The sequence below is a fragment of the Papio anubis genome, chromosome 11, assembly GCF_008728515.1.
Source record: "Papio anubis isolate 15944 chromosome 11, Panubis1.0, whole genome shotgun sequence".
Classification (NCBI taxonomy): domain Eukaryota; kingdom Metazoa; phylum Chordata; class Mammalia; order Primates; family Cercopithecidae; genus Papio; species Papio anubis.
In genome coordinates this window covers 57,212,203-57,234,832 of record NC_044986.1, presented here as the reverse complement: position 1 = coordinate 57,234,832, position 22,630 = coordinate 57,212,203, and the positions used below count along the sequence as shown (strand labels likewise).

The 22,630-nt window shown below is 42.6% G+C and overlaps 1 long non-coding RNA gene across 2 annotated transcripts in view; it reads left to right on the top strand.

The window, feature by feature from the left end:
• Positions 1-5,987, top strand: part of LOC103887596 — a 42,225-nt gene extending 36,238 nt beyond the window's left edge. For both annotated transcript variants that reach the window (XR_001906457.3, XR_001906458.3), the window contains one exon: positions 4,844-5,987. This is a non-coding gene — a long non-coding RNA (uncharacterized LOC103887596). The remainder of the gene's footprint in view (positions 1-4,843) is intronic.
• Positions 5,988-22,630: the final 16,643 nt, after the last annotated feature.

Genomic DNA, 22,630 nt, shown 5'->3' with positions numbered 1-22,630 from the left:
GTTTCTCCCAGGTACCTGCACTGGAATATTCTTTTTTTAAAAAGTTTTTTTTGTTTTCTTGAGACATGGTCTTGCTCTGTTATCCAGGATGTATGCAGTGGCGTGATCATGGCTCCCTGCAGCCTCAACCTGCCTGGCTCAAGCAATCCTCCCACCTCAGCCTCCTGAGTAGCTGAGACTTCAAATGCACACCACCACTTCTGGCTAATTTTTTTAAAACAATTTTTGTAGACACTGAGTCTCACTACGTTGCCTAGGCTGGTCTTAAATTCCTGGGCTCGAGCAATCCTCCCACCTTGGCTTCCCGAAGTGCTGGGATTACAGGTGTGAGCCACCACAGCTGGTAGAATATTCTTTCCACAGGTACATTGCCTGCCTTGCTCACTGCATTATCCCCAGCACTGAGCACAGTACCTGGTTCATAATAGAAGTCCACTTATATTGAATGAATGAATGAATGAATGAATGAATGAATGAATGAATATTAAAGAACTCTCTGCATAGTCTGGGCAGATCACCTACTTGAAGCAACTATCATACTAAACTGAAGCTGTGTTCAGATTTTGGTTCCGGAAATGAGGTTCTGGATTAGGGTTATTTAGAAAACATGCCTCCAGCATATTCCATGAAACTGGGTCCAATCTCAAGATTTTTTAGATATCCATCTTCCTGCAAACAGCAATAGTCATGTTACAGTACTCTGCATCAAATGCCAAATGCTGCCTGGATGTGCACCAAGCAACTGGTAAATTCAAACCTAGAAGTAACAAGGCTGGGCTGGAAGGGAGCCAGTCTTGCAGCCCCTGTCTTCTTGTGATGCCTGCAGATATATGTTTCTACCTCCAATTCTAGTTTTTATACAAAGCTCACCTAAAAGTTTGGTAGTGTACAGGCAATTAGGTCCTCAGCTATTCCCCTCAACCTCGGAATGAAGGTAAGACTAAGAAGTCTTACTTTTGAAAGCATTATCGCATAATTATCTTATCTGTGCTTCCAAATGGAATAGCTGCTAGTCCGAAGAGTTATGTTGGGCAGATATTACTGCCCCTAATTATTGGCTATGTAGGCCTTGTCTAAGATCAGAGGTTCCTTTACCTGGCTTCCCATCTAGCATGAAAAGGAAAAGTATCCTCAAGTGAAAGATCTGTTTGCTCTCACAGCATCCTCCAAAGCCATGCCATCACTTTGCCTGGGCAAAAGCCAGTTGAATCTCAAAGCGACACTGATCAACCAGTGACTGTCTCAGCCAGGGGTCTGACAGGAAACAGACGGGACTCTCAAACTGGGTAATTTGAAGAGAAGTTAATAAAGGAATTGTTTATAAAATTGTGGGCAGAATCTAAGGAAACAAAAAAAAAGAGATATTGCAGCATTACAGGCCCAGCAATAATGGGAAGCTATTACCACCCCTAGAAATGAAAAGACAAGAGGAACCAGTGGTTTCTAGAACCGGAATCCAGGGTAATTAGCTGTGGGAAGTAGCTGCACAAAGATGACCATCTACAAGGAGTTGTGGCCTTCAGAAAAGGGATGCAGACAGCTTCTGGCAGCAGTGGCAAGGAAGAAGCAGGAGAATAAATACGTTCACCTCTTCCTAATAATACCACCCTTGATCCAGCTCATCTGGAATCCGAAGGGTAAGGGATCACTTTTTGGGAAACAGAACAGGGTAAAAAAAGGTGAAGAGAGGATCTAGTGGGTAAAGAAGCAATAGGAAGTTATTCAGCACAGTGACCCCTCAAGATACTGGGTGAGCAGCCTAGTGGGGTGACCAACTAGTCCTGGTTTGCCCTAGATTCTACTGGTTTAGCATTGAAAATCTTATACACCAGAAACCTTCTCAGTCATGGGCAAAATGAGAAGACTCCTAATCGTAAGCATAGCTCAGCTGATACCTCCAACATGGACTGGGAATGCCAGTGGCCAGCCCATTGTGGCTCCCTACTAGACCTGGAAGAAGCCAAGCTGCAGAAGAAGCTGTGTGAATGTAAGTCGCTGATGTGCATCACCCCACTACGAGAGGCCTCTGTAGGTCCGCTCTGCGTGCACAGAGTAAAGCAGTGAGAACCCTGGGCCAGAAATCAGGGGACAAGGCTCCCGAGGCTGCCTCTGCCATGTGTTGGTGTGCTACCTGAGCCTCTGCTCCTCTGCTGAGTCTTCAGCTACAAAATAAAAGGGTGCAAGAGGATCAGCATTTACAAAAGTACCTGCTACAAAGCACAGGAATTGACAAAAGAATTCTGTGTTTAAATACCTATGAAGAAGCCTGCATACTATCTCCTCTAGGAGACACTCAGAAGGCATTGACATCCAATGGTTTCTGAAAAGTCATGTAGTAAAGAAAAGTCATGTGGTTTAAGTTAGCTGAACCCCATGATGTGACCACAAATCCTTGCCCCGCAAAGTCACACCTCATAGCATCACACAGAAGTGGTGTTCCACAGAATGGGCTTTGGAAAATGCTGAAGAATCTGACCCGTTTTCTCTTCCAGCTCTGGTGTTTTGTGACTCTGTGACCGATAGTAAGTTGGAAAGTGTAGGATATATGTGACGAAAAGACAAGTAATGGCATTGTCGTCTTATGTTAACTGACACTACTTATACAATTACATCAAGACCCACAATTCATAATGGACTTCTTGGCTGCTGGATTAACAACCATAGAGAGAGGGGGAAAAGTCTTTTTGGATAAAATAGCTGAAATGCATCCAAATTTCTTTTTTAAATTAGGCTGGAGGTTACAGAGAACTCACAAGAACCTATTAATTGCCTTCCCAGAATCATGATTGTGACAAGAGGTTCATACCAGATGCTCCTAAATATAATGAGACTAATTTGTAAATGTTCCCATAACGCACTAATTCTGAAGGAGCTCGCTGTCAGGCAAAAGTTTCTCCTGACCTCAGTTAATGACCTCCTTATATCGTGAAGCATAAAATTGATAGATCTTGTAATTTTATCCCTGTTAATTTCACTGCAGATGCTATTCTTGGGCAACTTGGTGATCACAAGATTTGAAATATTGATAAGAGTCTATAGGACAGCAGTAAAGAAATAGCGGTTTTTAACAGACTGTGAAGGAACGTACAGCTTGTTAAAGAAAACTGGCTGTAGCTCAAAAATGCATGGGAAACTGACAGAGTGGGAAGCATTTAAGATAGAGTCAAGGAAGTAAACCATAAAATTTATATTTATGAAGCCAGGAATGCCAAATGAGCAACAGGAACCGATGTGGCTGAGTGTGGAAGAGAAGACATAGACAGCAGCAGGGAAGCAAGGAATATTAGAAAAATAAAAATCACATGTTTACTGTAATATTTCACCACCTCCAAATGTGCAGTTCAGAATTGTTGACAATATTCCCGACTTGGAGGCAGCTCTGCCTGGGAGAGTGATAGACTACACAGCACCCAAGCCACCCAAGCACCTGGGAAGGGTATTTACTGGTGATCCCTACGTATCCCCTGGACTAGCTCCCCTCATTCTGCCACCACCCTGGCTCCCGGGACATCTGTATATTGGAACACCCAGCTGTCACATTAGGAAATTCAACTGCACAACCTTCTGAGCTGTGATAGACAAACAGCCTTTGTGAGAAGAAAGCCTCAGAGTACAAGGAGATGCACTTTCTCTGCAGAATACATTTCTTTTAGGTGTTGTCAGGTGATGTTGTTGTTTTCTTTAAGCTGTAACTTGCCCCTGAAATAGAGAGGGACTGCAGCTGACTGGCCAAGAAAGGAAATGGCTAACAATCACCAGTTCAACTATCTGCCCCTCTGCTGAGAAGTACAGTATTATCTCTGTCTCAGAGATGAGGAAACCAAAACAGACAGGCAAAGCCTGAGGACCAGGCAGCGAGCTATAGGGAGTCATCACTCTAGCCAAGAGGAAGAGAATCTGTAAGTTTGCATGACTTCCTCTGAAGTCTTTATCCCTAGAACTTGAAAAAGAGAAGAAATAAATTAAAAAATGGTACATTGAGCTCTTCTTCCGTCTTACGTTACCTGTTTCTTGTGAATATGGGAAGGAAATGTGAGGAAAGAAAAGTGGAAGAAGAGTTATAAATAAATTTGGAGGAGAAGAGGAAGAGGCAGTTGGTATAAAAATCAAATGGTCAAACTGGTGGAAGCATGGGTGCCGTGGAAAACCTTGTCATTGGAGCTCTTTAGAGAAAGGCAAGAAATTCTGATGTGTTGGAGATCTACTCAGAAGTGAAGACATAGAATGGTGTCTGCAATTAGGCACCATAACACCAAGGGGCAAAAATACTGGACTGAAAGTCCAGGGAGCCTGAATTCTAATCTCAATCCTGCTCCCCTCAAGAGCTGCGTGATCATGAGCATATCTCTGAGGTTGTTTGCCAAGGAATGGACGTTCTCTCCTTCTTCCATCTCTGACCTCAACCTCTGTTCATAGCTAAAATATACTTAAGCCAAATGGCCAAGCAGAACTGAGCTTCTCCAGTCTCCCTTCAGGCCGGACACAGTGGCTTATGCCTGTAATCCTAGCACTTTGGGAGGCTGAGGCAGATGGATCATTTGAGCCCAGGAGTTTGAAACCAGCCTGGGCAACATGGCCGAATTCTGTCTCTACTAAAAATACAAAAACTGAGGTGGGAGGATCATCTGAGACTGGGGAGGTCAAGGCTGCAGCGAGCCGTGATCACGCCACTGCACTCCAGCCTGGGCAACGTAGTGACACTCCTTGTCAAAAAACAAAAACAATAAAAGTCTCCCTTCAGACAGTTGACAAATCAGCTTCCTATGGGTTCTGCTAGCCAGCAGCTATACTAAGCAGTATGATAAGCTCCCTGGATCTCAACCAATGTTTTTCATTTTCCCAGGTTCTCTGAAATAACTGAGCTCCTGCCTGTCTGCTGTGTCTTTGGGGGCACACGTTGCCTGAGAATGACCCAGGGTAAGAGTGCTCACACAGCTTGAAGAATCAAGACCAGGATGCCACAATATTCACCACTTCTATAATGAAGTCCAAACATCCACTCCATGTACCAGAACTCACAAATAAAGAAAATTGATAGACTGTTTTTGTCAATCTGTTTTCTTTGAGTTCTGAATGTCTTGGATTCAATATTAGAGGTTTCTTTTGTTCCTTTGTAAAAGACATTGCCTGACAAGCACAGAGAAAACTATAGCGACATGTTTTTATAGAACTTATCACCAAAGTCTTATTATGAAGCCTGAAGCATTAAGTTTTTGAATATATATTTTAAATAAATAGAAAAGTAATGATGGGCTCCCAACAATTGTAAAATTAGAGGTTCCAAATTATTCTAACAGATGGCATCCTGCTTTGTGCTATCGTGTTTGAGTTAGCAACAGCCTTCATTATACAGAGATATTCTTCATTGTATGATCTTCATAATAGGGATTAAGGAAAGGATATAAATGCAGTAATTTCGCAGATCTTATTGTTGGAAAGTGCTCATTTACTTCTAACTTGCAGCATGACTCTGTTGCTTAAAAAATGTTTTCCTGCTGTTTTTTAGCAGCAGGGAGAATACAACACATTGCTGCTGAGGTTGTTGATTCTAACCAGCTTTAATTAGGTATAAAAACCCATAAAGAATCAATAAATACTTTGTGTTTTTCTAAAGAGCATTCAAGGGTGGGTACTGTTAATGTGTTCATTGTGTCCAAACAGTATTAGCCCAAGAGAAATAATGAGGAAAAACATGAATGGAAAATGGAAAATACTCTATGTTAGTAACGCTTTCCATGCGATAAAGCATTTCAAGTCAATAAGTTGCTTACTACTTACAGGCTGGCACAATATTTTTAAAATTCCCTTACATAACTAGCCATCGATGTTTAATAAGATTTTCTGCACAAATATTATATAGTTCCTAATAGAACTATTAGCTGTTCATGGCAACTGTCCATCCTGATGCTATTCCTGTCAATTAGCCTTACCCACCCCACACCCATTCCCTCATTTTAAAAAAAGTGCTACCAGTCAGGCACAATGGCTTACACTGGTAATCTTAGCACTTTGGTAGGCCAAGGTGGGAGGATCACTTGAACTTGGGAGTTCAAGACTAGCCTGGGCAACATAGTGAGACCCCATCTCTATTTAATTTTTTTTAGTGTTATGGTTTCTTCAGCTGTATCTCAAGATCCCATATTGACCCTACAGGGGCTAGTGAAATGCAATGACCATGTTAGGTGTTCAATAAATGCTTCTTGTATAGAAATAAATTATCTCATATAACTATAGTTCATTTTCTCAAAATTGTTTGTAGTGAAACTAGATTCTTAGAAATATTATCAGTGGATACTGGACCAAGGCAACAAATAATATTTTTAAATCCTTTTTATTAAATTTTTTGTAGAGACAGGTCCTCACTCTGTTGCCCAGGCTGGTCTTGAACTCCTGGCCTCCAGTGATCCTCCTGCCTTGGCCTCCCAAAGTACTAGGATTACAGATGTGAGGCACTACGCTCAGCCCAAAATAATCATTTTTAGTGTCACAGACTCTTTTGCAAATTTGATGAAAGTAATGAACTCTCTTCCCAGAAAAATCTACATGTACACATACACATTTGATATTACATCAATTTTAGATAATACATCTTTTAATGTACTTAATTCCAGATTAAGAATTCCTGTATTTCCAAAGCAATAAAATGATCATGGAAATGCTGGTGATACACATGACATCAATTTTAGTGATGCATACTAGACTGGATCTGAGCAAACAATGACGAAATTCTTTACAGTGTTTGACAAAGATTCTCTGCTTGACCAAACTTCAGCCAGGTTTCTCTGAGCTCTCTTCTGAACTAGGCTTCAATCTTGGCCAATAAAGACTTGAACACACTCTAGTATCATTTCTAACAGCTCAAGGCCACATCCCTTAATGACCCTAGCCCTGCCTAAAGCACCTGCCTGAGAAAACTCAAGACTGCCCAAAGCATTTACTGTTTTTTCCAGCCACCATGTAGATACAAGTCCTGTCTCCAAGTCTCTGGGGTGGAGAAGGAGGGAAAGGAATGTAACTTGCATAAGCTACAATTACCAAGCCCAAAGGGAATGAACATGGACCAACCTCATGCTGCTTTTGATAATTTTTCACTTCCCTCCCTGCTCCCTCATTCTCCCTTTAAAATCCCCAGTCACCTCTGTACAAATTAAAGTTGAGTTCAGTTCCGACTGGGTAGTTTTCCCTGTTACAGTAGCTATTGCCGATGAATATCTATACTTACCACTTTAAGTAGTTATCCAGCCTCGTTTATTTTTGACAGTTATATTATTCAATTTTTAAGAACATTCAAAATATGTATATTACAGAGCATTTATATGTGGGGGCTGTTTATTTGCTTCTCAAAAGACTTTTTCAGTCTACCAAAGACAGTAAACATCTTGAAGACAGGAGGTCAGTGTCTGAATCCACAGCCCTTGCCACATAGTTGGCACTCAGTGCTTGTTATGTTTGCTGGACGAATATATGGTTTTCTTGCAGTTTCTGAAAATAGCTATGCTTCATTTAAGGATTTGCTTTTAGGTCATTAAATGCTTGCACAGAAGTGCAAAAAGGCTTTGTCAATAGGAGATTACTCAGAAAAGAAGATAAAGAGTCTCTCAAGTAGTAATGTGAGTCAATGGGAAAAGTGATTTACTTTACAAAAATGAAATTTACACAAAACTAGAGCATAAATCAAGATCTCCTCTCTCTCATGAATAATTTGAGTCACCTAGTAAAATTTATAGCCTTTGTCATGAAACAAATTTAAAGCCCTATTCCAATTGAGTGTATATCCTCTGTTGAAGCTAGCACAAAGCCTGATGCAGAAAACTTGTTTGAATTGCAGAAAATTTTTTCTAGAGTAAGGGACACAAACTCTTCAAATATCAAGGATTTTTTGTTTTGCTTTGCTTTTTAGCTCTTCGCTGAGGCAAATTTTGATATTTGCTAGATCACTGTCACAAACAATTCTCTACGTGAAGGTCATACATAGCTAATAGTCTTTCCAACTGAAAAAGCAAGTGGCATATTGAGGAGGGTTACTTCACTCTTCTGGAAATAGCAAATTCCAACCTTTTCTGATTAGGGAAAAATATCCATAAGGAAGAATTTTACTTACTCCAAGCAGGAACACCATATTAGGGTACATTTCCTTTTCTGACAAACCCATCAGCTTTTAGGTGCCAAACTCATTATCCAGGAATTTAGCATATTCGTTTGTTAGCACTGCCATAACAAAATATCTCTGACTGGGTGGCTTAAACAATAGAAATTTATTTTTCACAGTTCTCGAAGCTGAACATCCAAGATCAAGGCATCAGTGGGTTTGGTTTCTCTTGTGGTCTCTTTTGGATTACAAGTGGCTTGGCTTGTGGATGGCTGCCCTCTTTCTGCCGCTTCACATAGTCACCCCTTTGTGCACCCACATCCCTGGTGTCTCTCTGTGCATCCTAATCTCCTGTTCTTAAAAGGACACCCAGCTGGGCGCAGTGGCTCATACCTATAATCCCAGCACTTTGGGAGGCCGAGGTATCACGAAGTCAGGAGTTCGAGACCAGCCTGGCCAAGATGGTGAAACCTCATCTCTACTAAAAATACAAAATTAGCCAGGTGCAGTAGTGGGCACCCATGATCCCAGTTACTCAGGAGGCTGAGGCAGGAGAATCGCTTGAACCTGGGAGGCAAAGTTTGCAGTGAGCTGAGATCACGCCACTGAACTCCAGCCTGGGCAACAGAGCAAGAATCCATCTCAAAAAAAAAAAAAAAAAAGACCACCCATCTGGTTGTATTAGGGCCCCACTGTAATACTCTCATTTTAACTCAATGACCTCTTTAAGGACTTTATCTCCAAAACAGTTACATTCTGAGTTACTGAGCATTGGAAGTTCAACATTATGAATTGTGATTGAGGGCTGGGGCACAATTCATTCCACAACACTTAGAAATTCAGGAATTTGAGTTTCTTTTCTCATGTTCCTGTCAGCACTGACACCTCTGGCTAAATCTGTTCTCCTAAGGTCGGGATTCGACTCCCATGACTTCTCTGTAGATTCTCTGATCCCATGCCCCATGGTGTCTCTGATGCCATTGTGAGAGACAGGACTAGCTGGATTTCCTGGACTGACTAAGATTTCCTAAGCCTAGCTGGGGAAGGTGACCATGCCCACCTTTAAAAACGGGGCTTCTAACTCAGCTCATACCCCACAATCAGGTAGTAAAGAGGGCTCACTAAAATACAAATTAAGCTAAAGCAGGAGGTAAAGAAATAGTCAAATCATATATCACCTGAGAGCACAAGGGGAGGGACACTGATCAGGATATAAACCCAGGCATTTGAGCAGAGAGTGGCAACCCCTTTTGGGTCCCTTCTCGTTTTATGGGAGCTCTGTTTTCACTCTATTAAATCTTGCAACTGCACAGTCTTCTGGTTCGTGTTTGTTAGGCTCAAGCTGAGCTTTCACTCACCATTCACCACTGCTGTTTGCTGCCATCGCAGACACACCACTGACTTCCACCCCTCTGGATCCAGCAGGGTGTCTGCTATGCTCCTGATCCAGCAAGGCACCCATTGCCACTCCCAATCGGGCTAAAGGTTCGCCATTGTTCCTGCATGGCTAAGTGCCTGGGTTCTCCTAATCGAGCTGAAAACACTAGTTGATGGGTTCCACGGTTCTCTTCCATGACCCACGGCTTCTAATAGAGCTATAACACTCCCCACATGGCCCAAGGTTCCATTCCTTGGAATCCATGAGGCCAAGAACCCCAGGTGAGAGAACAAGAGGCTTGCCATCATCTTGGAAGCAGCCCACCACCATCTTGGAGCTCTAAGAACAAGGACCCTCCCAGTAACATTTTGGTGACCACGAGGGGACATCCAAAGTGGTAAGTAATATTGGACCACTCTCACTTGCTATTCTGTCCTATCCTTCCTTAGAATTGGAGGAAAATACCAGGCACCTGCTGGCTGGTGAAAAAAGATTAGTGCCACCAGACTTAAGACGCAGGTGTCAGGCTGTCTGGGAAAGGGCTTTCTAACAACCCCCAACCCTTCTGGGTTGGGAGTGTTGGACTGCCTACAACTAGCTTCCACTTTCAATTTTCCTGGGGAAGCCAAGGGCCAACTAGAGGTAGAAAGTTGTTGTCCTGAACTCCCTGCGTTAGCTGGTTGAGATCGTGGCTCAGTCAGAAGTCTCTACTCAACAGTCACCCATGTGTGTGCCACTACCTTTCCTTCTGATCCATACCTCCTGGGTCCCAACCACGACTTTCTTGAAAGTGTAGCCCCAAAATTCTCCTTACCTCTGAATCTACTTCTTCCGATCCCTGCCTCCTAAGTACTAATGGTTCAGACTTTCATTTCCTCTTGCAGGTGGTATCTCCAAAGGGATCTAAGGAAGCTCTACACTGTATCCTTAGGCCCCTAGGCTATGAACCCAGAGAGTTTTGTCCCTGGTGTCCCTCCCAATTTAGGCATACAGCTCTCAACATGGGCAGTTGTGTGGGACCCGTTTCCCACCACCCTTACCAGGGCACCAAGTTTGTAAAGGGCTATGAGAAAAGAGAGAGAAAGAGACAGAGAGGAGAGAAAGAGAGAGAGACAAAGAGGGAGTCAAAGAGAAAGAGAAAGATAGAAGTAGTAAAGAAAAAACAGTGTGCCCTATTCCTTTAAAAGCCAGGGTAAATTTAAAACCTATAATTGATAATTGAAGGTCTTCTCTGTGACCCTACAACACTCCAATACTACCTTGTTGTCAGTCTAAACAAGGGTGTAGCCTGAAAACACTGAGACCACAGACAACTCGTAGCCTTCCTATCAAAAATCCTTAACCCAGTAACCCGCAGATGGCCCAAATGCATTCAATCTGTAGCAGCAACTGCTTTGCTAACAGAAGAAAGAAGAAAAATAACTTTTAGAGGAAACCTCATTGTGAGCACACCTCACCAGTTCAGAGCTATCCTAAGTCAAAAAAGCAAAAAGTAGCTTACTAACTCAAATCTTAAAGTTTGGGGCTATTCTGTTAGAAAAAGATAATTTAACATTAACCACTGAAAATTCCCTTAACCCAGCAGATTTCCTAACAGGGAATTTAAATCTTAATTACCATACAAAGTTCCGACCAGACCTAAGAGGAACTCCCTTCAGGACAGGATGATAGATGGTTCCTCCCAGGTGATTGAGAAAAAAAAAAACACACACACACACAATGGGTATTCAGTAATTGACGGGGAGACTCTTGTGGAAGCAGAATTAGGAGAATTGCCTAACAATTGGTCTGCTCAAACGTTGGAGCTGTTTGCACTCAGCCAAGCCTTAAAGTACTTACAGAATCAAAAATCTATCTGGATCCTGACTCAAAAGGTAACCTACGCCCTCTCTGAAACGAATTTGCATGAGAACTGTTGTTTGTGGGAATGCATCTTGATGGGGCAACTGGGTTGTTACTAAATACTCAGAAACCCAGCCCAGCTCTAGGACTCACCCCTGAGTACAAAGGCAATGTTGGGCATGCTGGTAAAGGACCACGAGAATCCAGCAGCCCAGACCCCTTTCTTTGTGGTCAAGGAAGGCAGGAAAAGGGGTGCAGGACTGCTACGTTGGTGAGCGTAACTAATCCGATAAGCAGAGGTCCATGGGTGGTTACGCACCCCAGAAAGGAATAAGCATTAGGACCATAGAGGATGCTCTAGTACTAATGCTCATCGGAAAATGACTAGGGGTGCTAGCATCCTGTGTTTTTTGTTTTGTTTTGTTTTGTCAGATGGGAAACATTCCCCCTAAGGCAAAAACACCCCTAAGATGTATTCTGGAGAATTCAGCCCAGAGTGTATGTACCTTTTTCCCTGTCAGACTTAAAGCAAATTAAAATAGGCCTAGGTAAATTCTCAAATAACCCTGATGGCTATACTGATGTTTTACAAGGGTTAGGACAATCCTTTAATCTGACATGGAGAGATATAATGTTACTGCTAGATCAGACACTAACCCCAAATGAGAGAAGTGCCACCATAACTGTAGCCTGAGAGTTCGGCGATCTCTGGTATCTCAGTCAGGTCAATGACAGGATGACAACAGAGGAAAGAGAACGATTCCCCACAGGCCAGCAGGCAGTTCCCAGTGTAAACCCTCATTGGAACGCAGAATCAGAACATGGAGATTAGTGCGGCAGACATTTGCTAACTTGCATTCTAGAAGGACTAAGGGAAACTAGGAAGAAGCCTATGAATTATTCAATGATGTCCACTATAATACAAGGAAAAGAAGAAAATCCTACTGCTTTTCCGGACAAGGGAGGCGTTGAGGAAGCATCCTTCTCCGTCACCCAACTCTATTGAAGGCCAATTAATCTTAAAGGATAAGTTTATCACTCAGTCAGCTGCAGATACTAAAAAAAACTTCAAAAGTCCACCTTAAGCCCGGAGCAAAACTTAAAAACCCTGTTGAACTTGGTAACCTCGGGTTTTCATAATAGAGATCAGGAGGAGCAGGCGGAACGGGGCAAACGAGGTAAGAAAAAGGCCACCGCTTTAGTCACGGCCCTCAGGCAGGCGGACTTTGGAGGCTCTGGAATGTGGAAAGGCTGGGCAAATCGAAGCCTAATAGGGCTTGCTTCCAGTGTGGTCTACAAGGACACTTTAAAAAAGTTTGTGCGAATAGAAATAAGCCACCCCCTCGCCCATGTCCCTTATGTCAGGGGAATCACTGGAAGGCCCACTGCCCCAGGGGATGAAGGTCCTCTGAGTCAGAAGCCACTAACCAGATGATCCAGCAGCAGGACTGAGGGTGGCCGGGGCAAGTGCCAGCCCATGCCATCACCCTCACAGAGCCCCGGGTATGCTTGACCATTGAGGGCCGGGAGGTTAACTGTCTCCTGGATATTGGCGTGGCCTTCTCAGTCTTACTCTCCTGTCCCGGACAACTGTCCTCCAGATCTGTCACTATCTGAGGGGTCCTAGGACAGCCAGTCACTAGATACTTCTCCCAGCCACTAAGTTGTGACTGGGGAGCTTTATTCTTTTCACATGCTTTTCTAATTATGCCTGAAAGCCCCACACCCTTGTTAGGGAGAGACATCCTAGCAAAAGCAGGGGCCATTATACACCTGAACATAGAAGAAGGAGCACCCATTTGTTGTTCCCTGCTTGAGGAAGGAATTAATCCTGAAGTCTGGGCAACAGAAGGACAATATGGATGAGCAAAGAATGCCCATCCTGTTCAAGTTAAACTAAAGGATTCTGCCTCCTTTCCCTACCAACGGCAGTACCCCCTTAGACCTGAGGCCCAATAAGGACTCCAAAAGATTGTTAAGGACCTAAAAGCCCAAGGCCTAGTAAAACCATTCAATAGCCCCTGCAATACTCCAATATTAGGAGTACAGAAACCCAAAGGACAGGAGAGGTTAGTGCAAGATCTCAGGATTATCAATGAGGCCGTTGTCCCTCTCTACCAAGCTGTACCTAACCCTTATACTCTGCTTTCCCAAATACCAGAGGAAACAGAGTGGTTTACAGCCCTGGACCTTAAGGATGCCTTTTTCTGCATCCCTGTAACATCCTGACTCTCAATTCTTGCTTGCCTTTGAAGATCCTTTGAACCCAACATTTCAACTCACCTGGACTATTTTACCCCAAGGGTTCAGGGATAGCCCCCATCTATTTGACCAGGCATTAGCCCAAGACTTGAGCCAATTCTCATACCTGGACACTCTTGTCCTTCAGTATGTAGATGATTTGCTTTTAGCCGCTCATTCAAAAATCTTGTGCCATCAAGTCACCCAAGCTCTCTTAAATTTCCTGGCTACCTGTGGCTACAAAGTTTCCAAACTAAAGGCTCAGCTCTGCTCACAGCAGCTTAAATACTTAAGGCTAAAATTATCCAAAGGCACCAAGGCCCTCTGTAAGGAACGTATCCAGCCTATACTGGCTTATCCTTATCCCAAAACCTTAAAGCAACTAAGAGTTTCCTTGGCACAACAGGCTTCTGCTGAATATGGATTCCCAGATACGGCGAAATAGCCAGGCCATTATATACGCTAATTAAGGAGACTCGGAAAACCAATACCCATTTAGTAAGATGGACACCTGAAGCCAAAGTGATATTCCAGTCCCTAAAGAAGGCCCTAACCCAAGCCCCAGTGTTAAGCTTGCCAACAGGGCAAGACTTTTCTTTATATGTCACAGAAAAGAACAGGAATAGCTCCAGGAGTCCTTACACAGGTCCAAGAGACCAGATTGCAACTCATGGCATACCTAAGTAAGGAAATTGATGTAGTGGCAAAGGGTTGGCCTCATTGTTTACGGATAGAGGTGGCAGTAGCAGTCTTAGTATCTGAAGCAGTTAAAATAATACAGGGAAGAGATTTACTGTGTGGACATCTCATGATGTAAACGGCATACTCTCTGCTAAAGGAGACTTGTGGCTGTCAGGCAACCATTTGCTTAAATATCAGGCTCTATTACTTAAAGGGCCAGTGCTGTGACTGCTCACTTGTGCAACTCTTAACCCACCCACATTTCTTCCAAACAATAAAGAAAAAATAGAAGATAACTGTCAACAGGTGATTGCTCAAACCTACGCCATTCGAGGGGATCTTCTAGAGTTTCCCTTGACTGATCCCGACCTCAACTTGTATACTAATGGAAATTTCTTTGTAGAAAAAGGACTTTGAAAAGCAGGGTATGCAGTGGTCAGTATAATGGAATACTTGAAAATAATCCCCTCACTCCAGGAACAGGTGCTCAGCTGGCAGAACTAATAGCCCTCACTTGGGCACTAGAATTAGAAGGAAAAAGGGTAAATATATATAGACTCTAAGTATGCTTACCTAGTACTCCATGACCGTGCAGCAATATGGAGAGAAAGGGAATTCCTAATTTCAGAGGGAACACTTATCAAACATCAGGAAGCCATTAGGAGATTATTCTTGACTCTACAGAAACCTAAAGAGATGACAGTCTTACACTGCTGGGGTCATCAGAAAGGAAAGGAAAGGGAAATAGAAGGGAACTACCAAGAGGATATTGAAGCCAAAAGAGCCACAAGGCAGGACCCTCCATTAGAAATGGTTATAGAAGGACCCCTAGTATGGGGTAATCCCCTCTGGGAAACCAAGCACCAGTACTCAGCAGAAGAAATAGAATGAGGAACCTCACAAGGACATAGTTTCTTCCCCTCAGGATGGCTAGCCACCGAAGAAGGAAAAATAGTTTTGCCTGCAGCTAACCAAGGGAAATTACTTAAAACTCTTCACCAAATCTTTCACTCTCACTGCTCCTCTTCCATGCTGCTGTACTACCAGTAGTTCCCCTTACCAAGAGCTTCTATGGAGAATGCGGCTTCCCAGAAATATTGATGCCCCATTGTATAGGAGTTTTTCTAAAGGAAACCCCACTTTCACCACCCACACCCATATGCCCCTGCACTTCAGGCCATACATGTAAATCCCTGTATCTTTAACCTCCTTGTTAAGTTCATCTCTTCCAGAATCTAAGTTGTAAAATTACAAATCGTTCTTCGAATGGAGCCCCAGATGCAGTCCATGACTAAGATCTACTGTGGACCCCTGAACCAGCCTGCTAGCCCATGCTCTGATATTAACGACATGGAAGGCATCCGTCCCGAGGAAATCTCAACTGCACAACCCTACTACACCCCAGTTCAGCAGGAAGCAGTTAGAACGGTCGTCGGCCAACCTCCCCAACAGCACTTGGATTTTCCTGTTGAGAGGGGGGACTGAGAGACAGGACTAGTTGGATTTCCTAGGCCAACTAAGAATTCCTAAGGCTATCTGGGAAAGGTGACCACACCCACCTTTAAACACGAGGCTTGTAACTCAGCTCATACCTGAACAATAAGGTAGTAAAGAGGACTCACTAAAATACAAATTAGGCTAAAGCAGAAGGTAAAGAAATAGTCAAATCATATATCACCTGAGAGCACAAGGCGGGAACAGTGATCAGGATAAAAACCCACGCATTCAAGTAGGGAGCGGCAACCCCCTTTGGATACCCTCCCATTTTATGGGAGCACTGTTTCACTCTATTAAATCTTGCAACTGCACACTCTTCTGGTTTGTGTTTGTTAGGCTCAAGCTGAACTTTCGCTCACTATCCACCACTGCTGTTTGCCACCATCACAGACCCACCACTGACTTCCACCTCTCTGGATCCAGCAGGGTGTCTGCTGAGTTCCCGATCCAGTGAGGTGCCCTTTACCACTCCCAATCGGGCTAAAGGTTTGCCATTGTTCCTGCATGGCTAAGTGCCCAGGTTCATCTTAATTGAGCTGAACACTAGTCGCTGGGTTCCATGGTTCTCTTCCATGACCCACAGCTTCTAATACAGCTTTAATACTCTCCACATGGCCCCAAGGTTCCATTCCTTGGAATCCATAAGGCCAAGAACCCCAGGTCAGAGAACAAGAGGTTTGCTGCCATCTTGGGAGTGCCCACCACCATCTTCAGAGCTCTAAGAACAATTGTTACCAGCCCTCCACTCCCGGTAACAATTGCATAGCTACTTCTGCCAAAGTCATCGAGATCCAAGAAAGGGTATTCTATGTAGAATTCTGAGTGACTTGCTGTCCCTTGTGAGTGTGTGTGCACTCTTCTTGATACGGAAAACAAACCTCCAGTCCCTTGTTTGAATTTAAACATCAATAAATTAATGACAACAATTCCACTTACATTTGTGTAGAGCTCTACAGCTCTTTAAAGAGAACTATGGACGAAAGTTGAGCAAAAGATACTAAGAAAGAACAGCCAGGCAGAAAGTAAGAGAATGCTAAGAGAATGGTGTCAAAAGAAAAATGAAGAAGGAGAATCAAATATTGCATAGATGACTTTAGGGATGTGGACAAATAAAAGGTTACAGAGTTTGGAAATTAAGAAAGCATTGATGATCTTAAGAACCACTTCAGTGGAGGGGAGTGAAACGTTGGGTGCCAAATACAGTTGGTTGAGAATTTAATAAGTAGCTAATCAGAATAATGAGTATTAGACAATATCTTCAAGACATAACAAGATACAGAGGGAAATAAAATAGTAAATAGCTTGATGGGTGACCACTGGATCATAGAGTGGAAAGAAATTAGTTGAAAGGGTGGGTGAAAATTGAACGAGGTCATAGGACTGGGATGAGGAGGAAATACAAAGAAACTTACTGAGAATTAGATAATAAAGAGTATGAAAAATGAAGCAAAGTTTGGCAAGAAGAAAGGCCATTCAAGGGATAAAGTACAAATAAGAAAATCCTGGAATGCGGTATTGAAGACAATAAGGAAGAAAGCCCACACCCTTTCTTAATAGGGCCTGTCAGGAAAGAATGATTGTCAGCATAGCTAAAAGGAAACATATCTAAGGCTCTCCTGGGGTGGATAACACCCGGCCGTTTTAGCAGTTCCCATCCAATGCCCATTTGAGATGATACATGACATGTTTCAGATGGCAGCTTGGAAAAGGAGGCCTTTTGGGAACTGAGCATGTTTTTAAAAATCATTTTGCTGAAAAATCAATTAAGCAAAGAGTCAATTCACCAAATTTATCAATTCATTAAAAATGTTTTTCTCTTTACTATTTACAAGTTTACAGCAATTAGTATTGAAAGAGATTCAGCTGATTTTTTTAAGATTTGGGGGAAGTTTTGGTTGACTAATTATTTTTCGTTCTTCACACTACCATTTTAAGGAATATTTACTCTGCTAAAAACTAAGTATATTATGTCATGCTTTATGTATACCTCAATACCAGTAATCAAAATTTCAAAATTTCAGTGCTTCCTCTGGAGTTTATATTGTACTGACTCAAATATACACTGAATAAAGCATATAATATCAGATTATACTGATTCAAATATACTTTATTTATTTTTTTGCCTCGCTCACCCTTTGCTATATTTAAGACTCTTTTGCCAATATATCAAGTAGAATAACCCAGTAATATTGTTATTATAGCAATTAGTGGCCAAGATTTAACTTATGGCATTTTTTTAATGTATTTGTACATTACTTAGCTGTGTCACTTGGGCTGTTTGTGACTGTGGAAGAGGTAAGTTTGAGATTTGCTGCAAGAGTACCTGGGGCAGCAGTCGCCATAAGGTCACTGGAGGACCCATGATTTCAAGGATAGAACGTGTAATCAGCTTCCCAGAAAACCAGGACACCAGGTTACTGAAGCCCAGAAAAAATCTGAGCTGGAGTGACTCCTGGAGCACTGTTAGCTAGCATATTATTTGATTTCTATGTCATAATTTTGTTTTTAGATGTAATATACTTCAAATTTAAAGTGCTAATCACATGATCCTTTATAATAATCCCATCTGAGCAGCCTCACTTTCTTTTTCCGTCTTTGAATGGCTTCAACCTTTCCTTTTTCTGCCACTGTCATCAAGTCTATACCTTTGGATGCTTTCTGTAGTAGCATAAACATCTTTTCCTGAAAGACTGATATCAGAATCAGTGAATGCCAAAATCAATTTTATTTGGGCCAAAAATAAACCTCTTTAATGGGAGAATAACAAATTGGATTATATAAGCATATTTGTAGAGCCCTTTGGGGATAGGAAAGGGTACCTGCTGAACCATTCATTTTGAGCATTGGTCCCATGAGGAAGCTGGTGCATGGCCCTGAGTCATTTTGCTGTGTCACACTCACAAAGTCAGCCACAAAGTAAGTAGACAGGGCAGCTGTCCACAATGCTTGGAAAACTGGAGTTGGATTTCCCACGCTTAAGTTCTGGTCAGTAATAAGTTCAGATCACTTATTTATTAATATTCGGCAAATGATTTAATCTCTCTCTGCCTTTTTTTCATTCATGAAACTAGGTGAGAATCCAGTGAGTTTACGTGTGTGTGTGTGTGTGTATGTATGTGTGTGTTTGTGTGTGTGTGTGTGTATTTCATGCTTATGTGTGTGGCACATAATATACACTGAATACATTTTAGTTGTTTTGTACATACTGGAAAACAGCTTAGACTCACACTTTACTTTGTAAGTTCCTTCCTATTTGCTTTGCATGAGGTAAGCCTAAAAAGTGAAAATTAAGTTAAATGCTATTATTTTTCTGATATAGGATTTATTTATTCATTCAAGAAATATTTATTGAAGGCATATCATATGTCATGCTTTGTGTTGAATGCATAATAAAATAATAGAGGAAAATAATTATGGTGTCTACCCTTGAGGAGTTTAGAGTCTAGTAGGGAGGAGCTCAAACCATAAATAAAGTGCAATTAGAATGCATGAGGTGAATGATGTGAAGGAAAAGAACAGATGTAAAACAAATGTGGCCGGGCGCGGTGGCTCAAGCCTGTAATCCCAGCACTTTGGGAGGCCGAGACGGGCGGATCATGAGGTCAGGAGATCGAGACCATCCTGGCTAACATGGTGAAACCCCGTCTCTATTAAGAAATACAAAAAACTAGCCGGGCGAGGTGGCGGGCGTCTGTAGTCCCAGCTACTCGGGAGGCTGAGGCCGGAGAATGGCGTGAACCCGGGAGGCGGAGCTTGCAGTGAGCTGAGATCCGGCCACTGCACTCCAGCCCGGGTGACAGAGCGAGACTCCGTCTCAAAAAAAAAAAAAAAAAAAAAGAAGAAATGTAAAATACAAAGCTTCCATCAGTTTAAACCTGAGCTTATGATAGTGGCAACTGGAATTACTGCTGGCAAGAATACAGGTACCTTATTCTCGTCTTCACTAAAAAATATCCTAGTAGAAAATAAATCATGTCCAGAGTTAGTCTCTTATATAATACATTTGTATCTCTAGATGCTGGGGTTGTTATAGTAGGATTCACCTATATCACCAAAGAGTTAGCTATTAAGCAGTGAATCTTTCCTCAAAAGTAAAACACAGATTGAAAGAGAAGTGAGTAATATGTAGCATGAGAGAGGATGCACTATGAAAGAGGGAGAGAGGAAATTGAGGAGAGGGTGGAAAGTCTCCCTCGGACTCCTCTCCAGGATAAGCCTCCTCCATCCTGGAGCCAATTTTTTCTTTTTTGAGACAGTCTCACTCTGTTGCCCAGGCTGGAGTGCAGTGGCATTATCTCGGCTCACTGCAACCTCTGCCTCCCAGGTTCAAGCAATTCTCCTGCCTCAGCCTCCCAAGTAGCTGTGATTACAGGCGTGCACTGCCACACCCAGCTAATTTTTGTAGTTTTAGTAGAGATGCAGTTTAACCATGTTGGCCAGGCTGGTCTCGAACTCCTGACCTCAGGTGATCCACCAGCCTCAGCCTCCCAAAGCTCTGGGATTACAGGCATGAGCCACTGTGCCCGGCCTGGAGCCATTTTTCTGTGCTATGTTTACGTCCTCATGGACACCAAAGAGGGCTGAAAAGTGTACTCCAGAGGGTCTTGGGTTCCTCCACACCACTGACTCCTTCCAGTTTGGGCTTCACAGAGATAACATGACAAGGGAGGCATCGTTCCCTTGGACATAGTGGTGGCAGGTTTCTCCATGCCCAAGGAGACCTAGATTTGCACCAGCAGCATTGGTGACCAGTTGTTTCAGTTTGCCTGGAACTGAGATGTTTCCTACAGTGTGAGACATTCAGTGCTAAAACTGCGATGATCCCAGGCTAATCAGGATAGTTGGCCACCCTAATGGCAGAGGAGTCTCATGAAAGCAGATGACTTGATCTGCTTTAAGCTCTGGAGCATCTCCATTTTGGGGCCCTTGATAATGGAGTGTGGTGGTTAAATATGGGGGATTTCAGGATCAGAAAACATGTATTCAAATCTGCCTTTCACCTACAAGCTGTGTAACTGTAAGCATTTTACTCTACCTTTTTGAGCCTCTATTTCCTCACTTGTAAAATCATGACATACTTCACAGGTTTTTGTAAGAATTAAATAAATAATGAGTGCAAAGTGTTCCACACACCGCCTGACACACTGTCAGCACATTCTGTGTGTTAGTCATTAATTTTACTACTTTTGTAGACCTTGAGCAAATATCTGATACTTGACTCTATCATGTTTCTGGCAGTTACAAATGGATTTTTCCTTGGAAGTTGGGAGTTAGGGAGTAATGAATATGACGCCCTCATTGCCTACTGCTATAGACTGAATGTATATGTTATGTTCCCCCCAAATTCGTATGTTTAAATGCTAACCCACAATAAGATGGTATTAAAAGGTGAAGCCTTTGGAAGGTGATTAAATCATAACAGTGGAGCCTCCAAGAATGGGATTAATGCCCTTATAAAAGAACCCCCCTGAGAGCTTCCTTGCTTCTTCTGCTATGCGATGACTTGGTGAGAAGATAGCCATCTATAAACCAGGAATCAAGCCCTCACTAGACACGGAATCTGCCAGCACCTTGATCTTGGACTTCTCATCCTCCAGAACTGAGAAAAATACATTTCTTTTGTTTATAAGCCACCCATTCTATGGTATTTTGTTACAGCAGCCCAGATGGACTAAGACACCCATTCTCCCCATCCCAGACTACCTCACATCACAGCTATGATCATGCCTTCCTACATTCTTTGGAAACTCAGTCATATCCCTTTGGTGTCTCCGTATCTCACCAAGGAGTGTCTTGAGCAGAATACTTCATTGTCCCAACAACCGACAGAGTCACATTCTCTCCACCTCTCCTTCATCCTTGGACCACCTCCCCAGGAAGACAGGGCTACCTCATACTCATTACTATTGTTAGCATGGAAAATATTTGGCTGATTCAGCCAGAATTCAGGGGGTAAGCAGAAAGGAGAGGAGCACACTGTGCTCTTTCAAGGGTGTAGGGAAATGTACAACCAGAAGCCAGGTCACAATCTGTCAGAAGAGAGAGGTTGGGTTTCACTGGGCAGCAGGTTGGCTTTGAACCAAACCTAGAATAATCAATATGGCAAAGGGCTCACTGTGTAAATGAAACAGTCAACATATATTATATAAACAGCCCAACGAGGAAGTATTTTAGCTTCCAAAGTAAAAAGATTTCTGGACTCCTAAGAAAAAGCTTAGGGGGTATAGATGGAAAGATTTGGGAAAAGCACAGAAAATGCATTAATGCTACTATGATTTTAAAAGGTTAGGGGACTTCTCGGTGCATTTTAAAACTACACTCAGTAACCCCACCAAAATTCTGAGACACCCCTTTGAAATATCCCCTCCAACACACATACACATGTCCCATGAAAATCTCTAGAACTGTGATCTGTGATTATCCATGGAGTGTGTCTCATCCTCACATTCATGATGCCAGTGGGGAAGCAAGACTGAGACTTCATGGCTGATGAATAGAGTACTGGGCTAGGAGACCAGGGATCTTCATTTCAACCCAATCCATTTGTGACAGTGGCAAATCAACCACTTCTTTGTTCTTCAGCTGCTCCAGCAGTAAAAGAATCACAGCCATTTCTGTTCATTTCTCCTGCAAAGGGTACTTGTAAAAGGGAATAAGATCACATATGTGGAGACACTCTTCAGAAGATGAGAATGTGTGCATACCTTATATTATTAATAATAAAAATTGGATTCAAAAATTCTGCCTAGACACTGTTGTCAAAAGGCCAGGTGTGTGTAATTCCTCTGTAATGATACCAGTTCTTTGTACTACCTAGGCTTTGGAAATTCGAAGGTACTTTTTTAAGCAATGGGAGATCACTATATAATCACTTTATACTAAATATAGTAGAATATAGTATA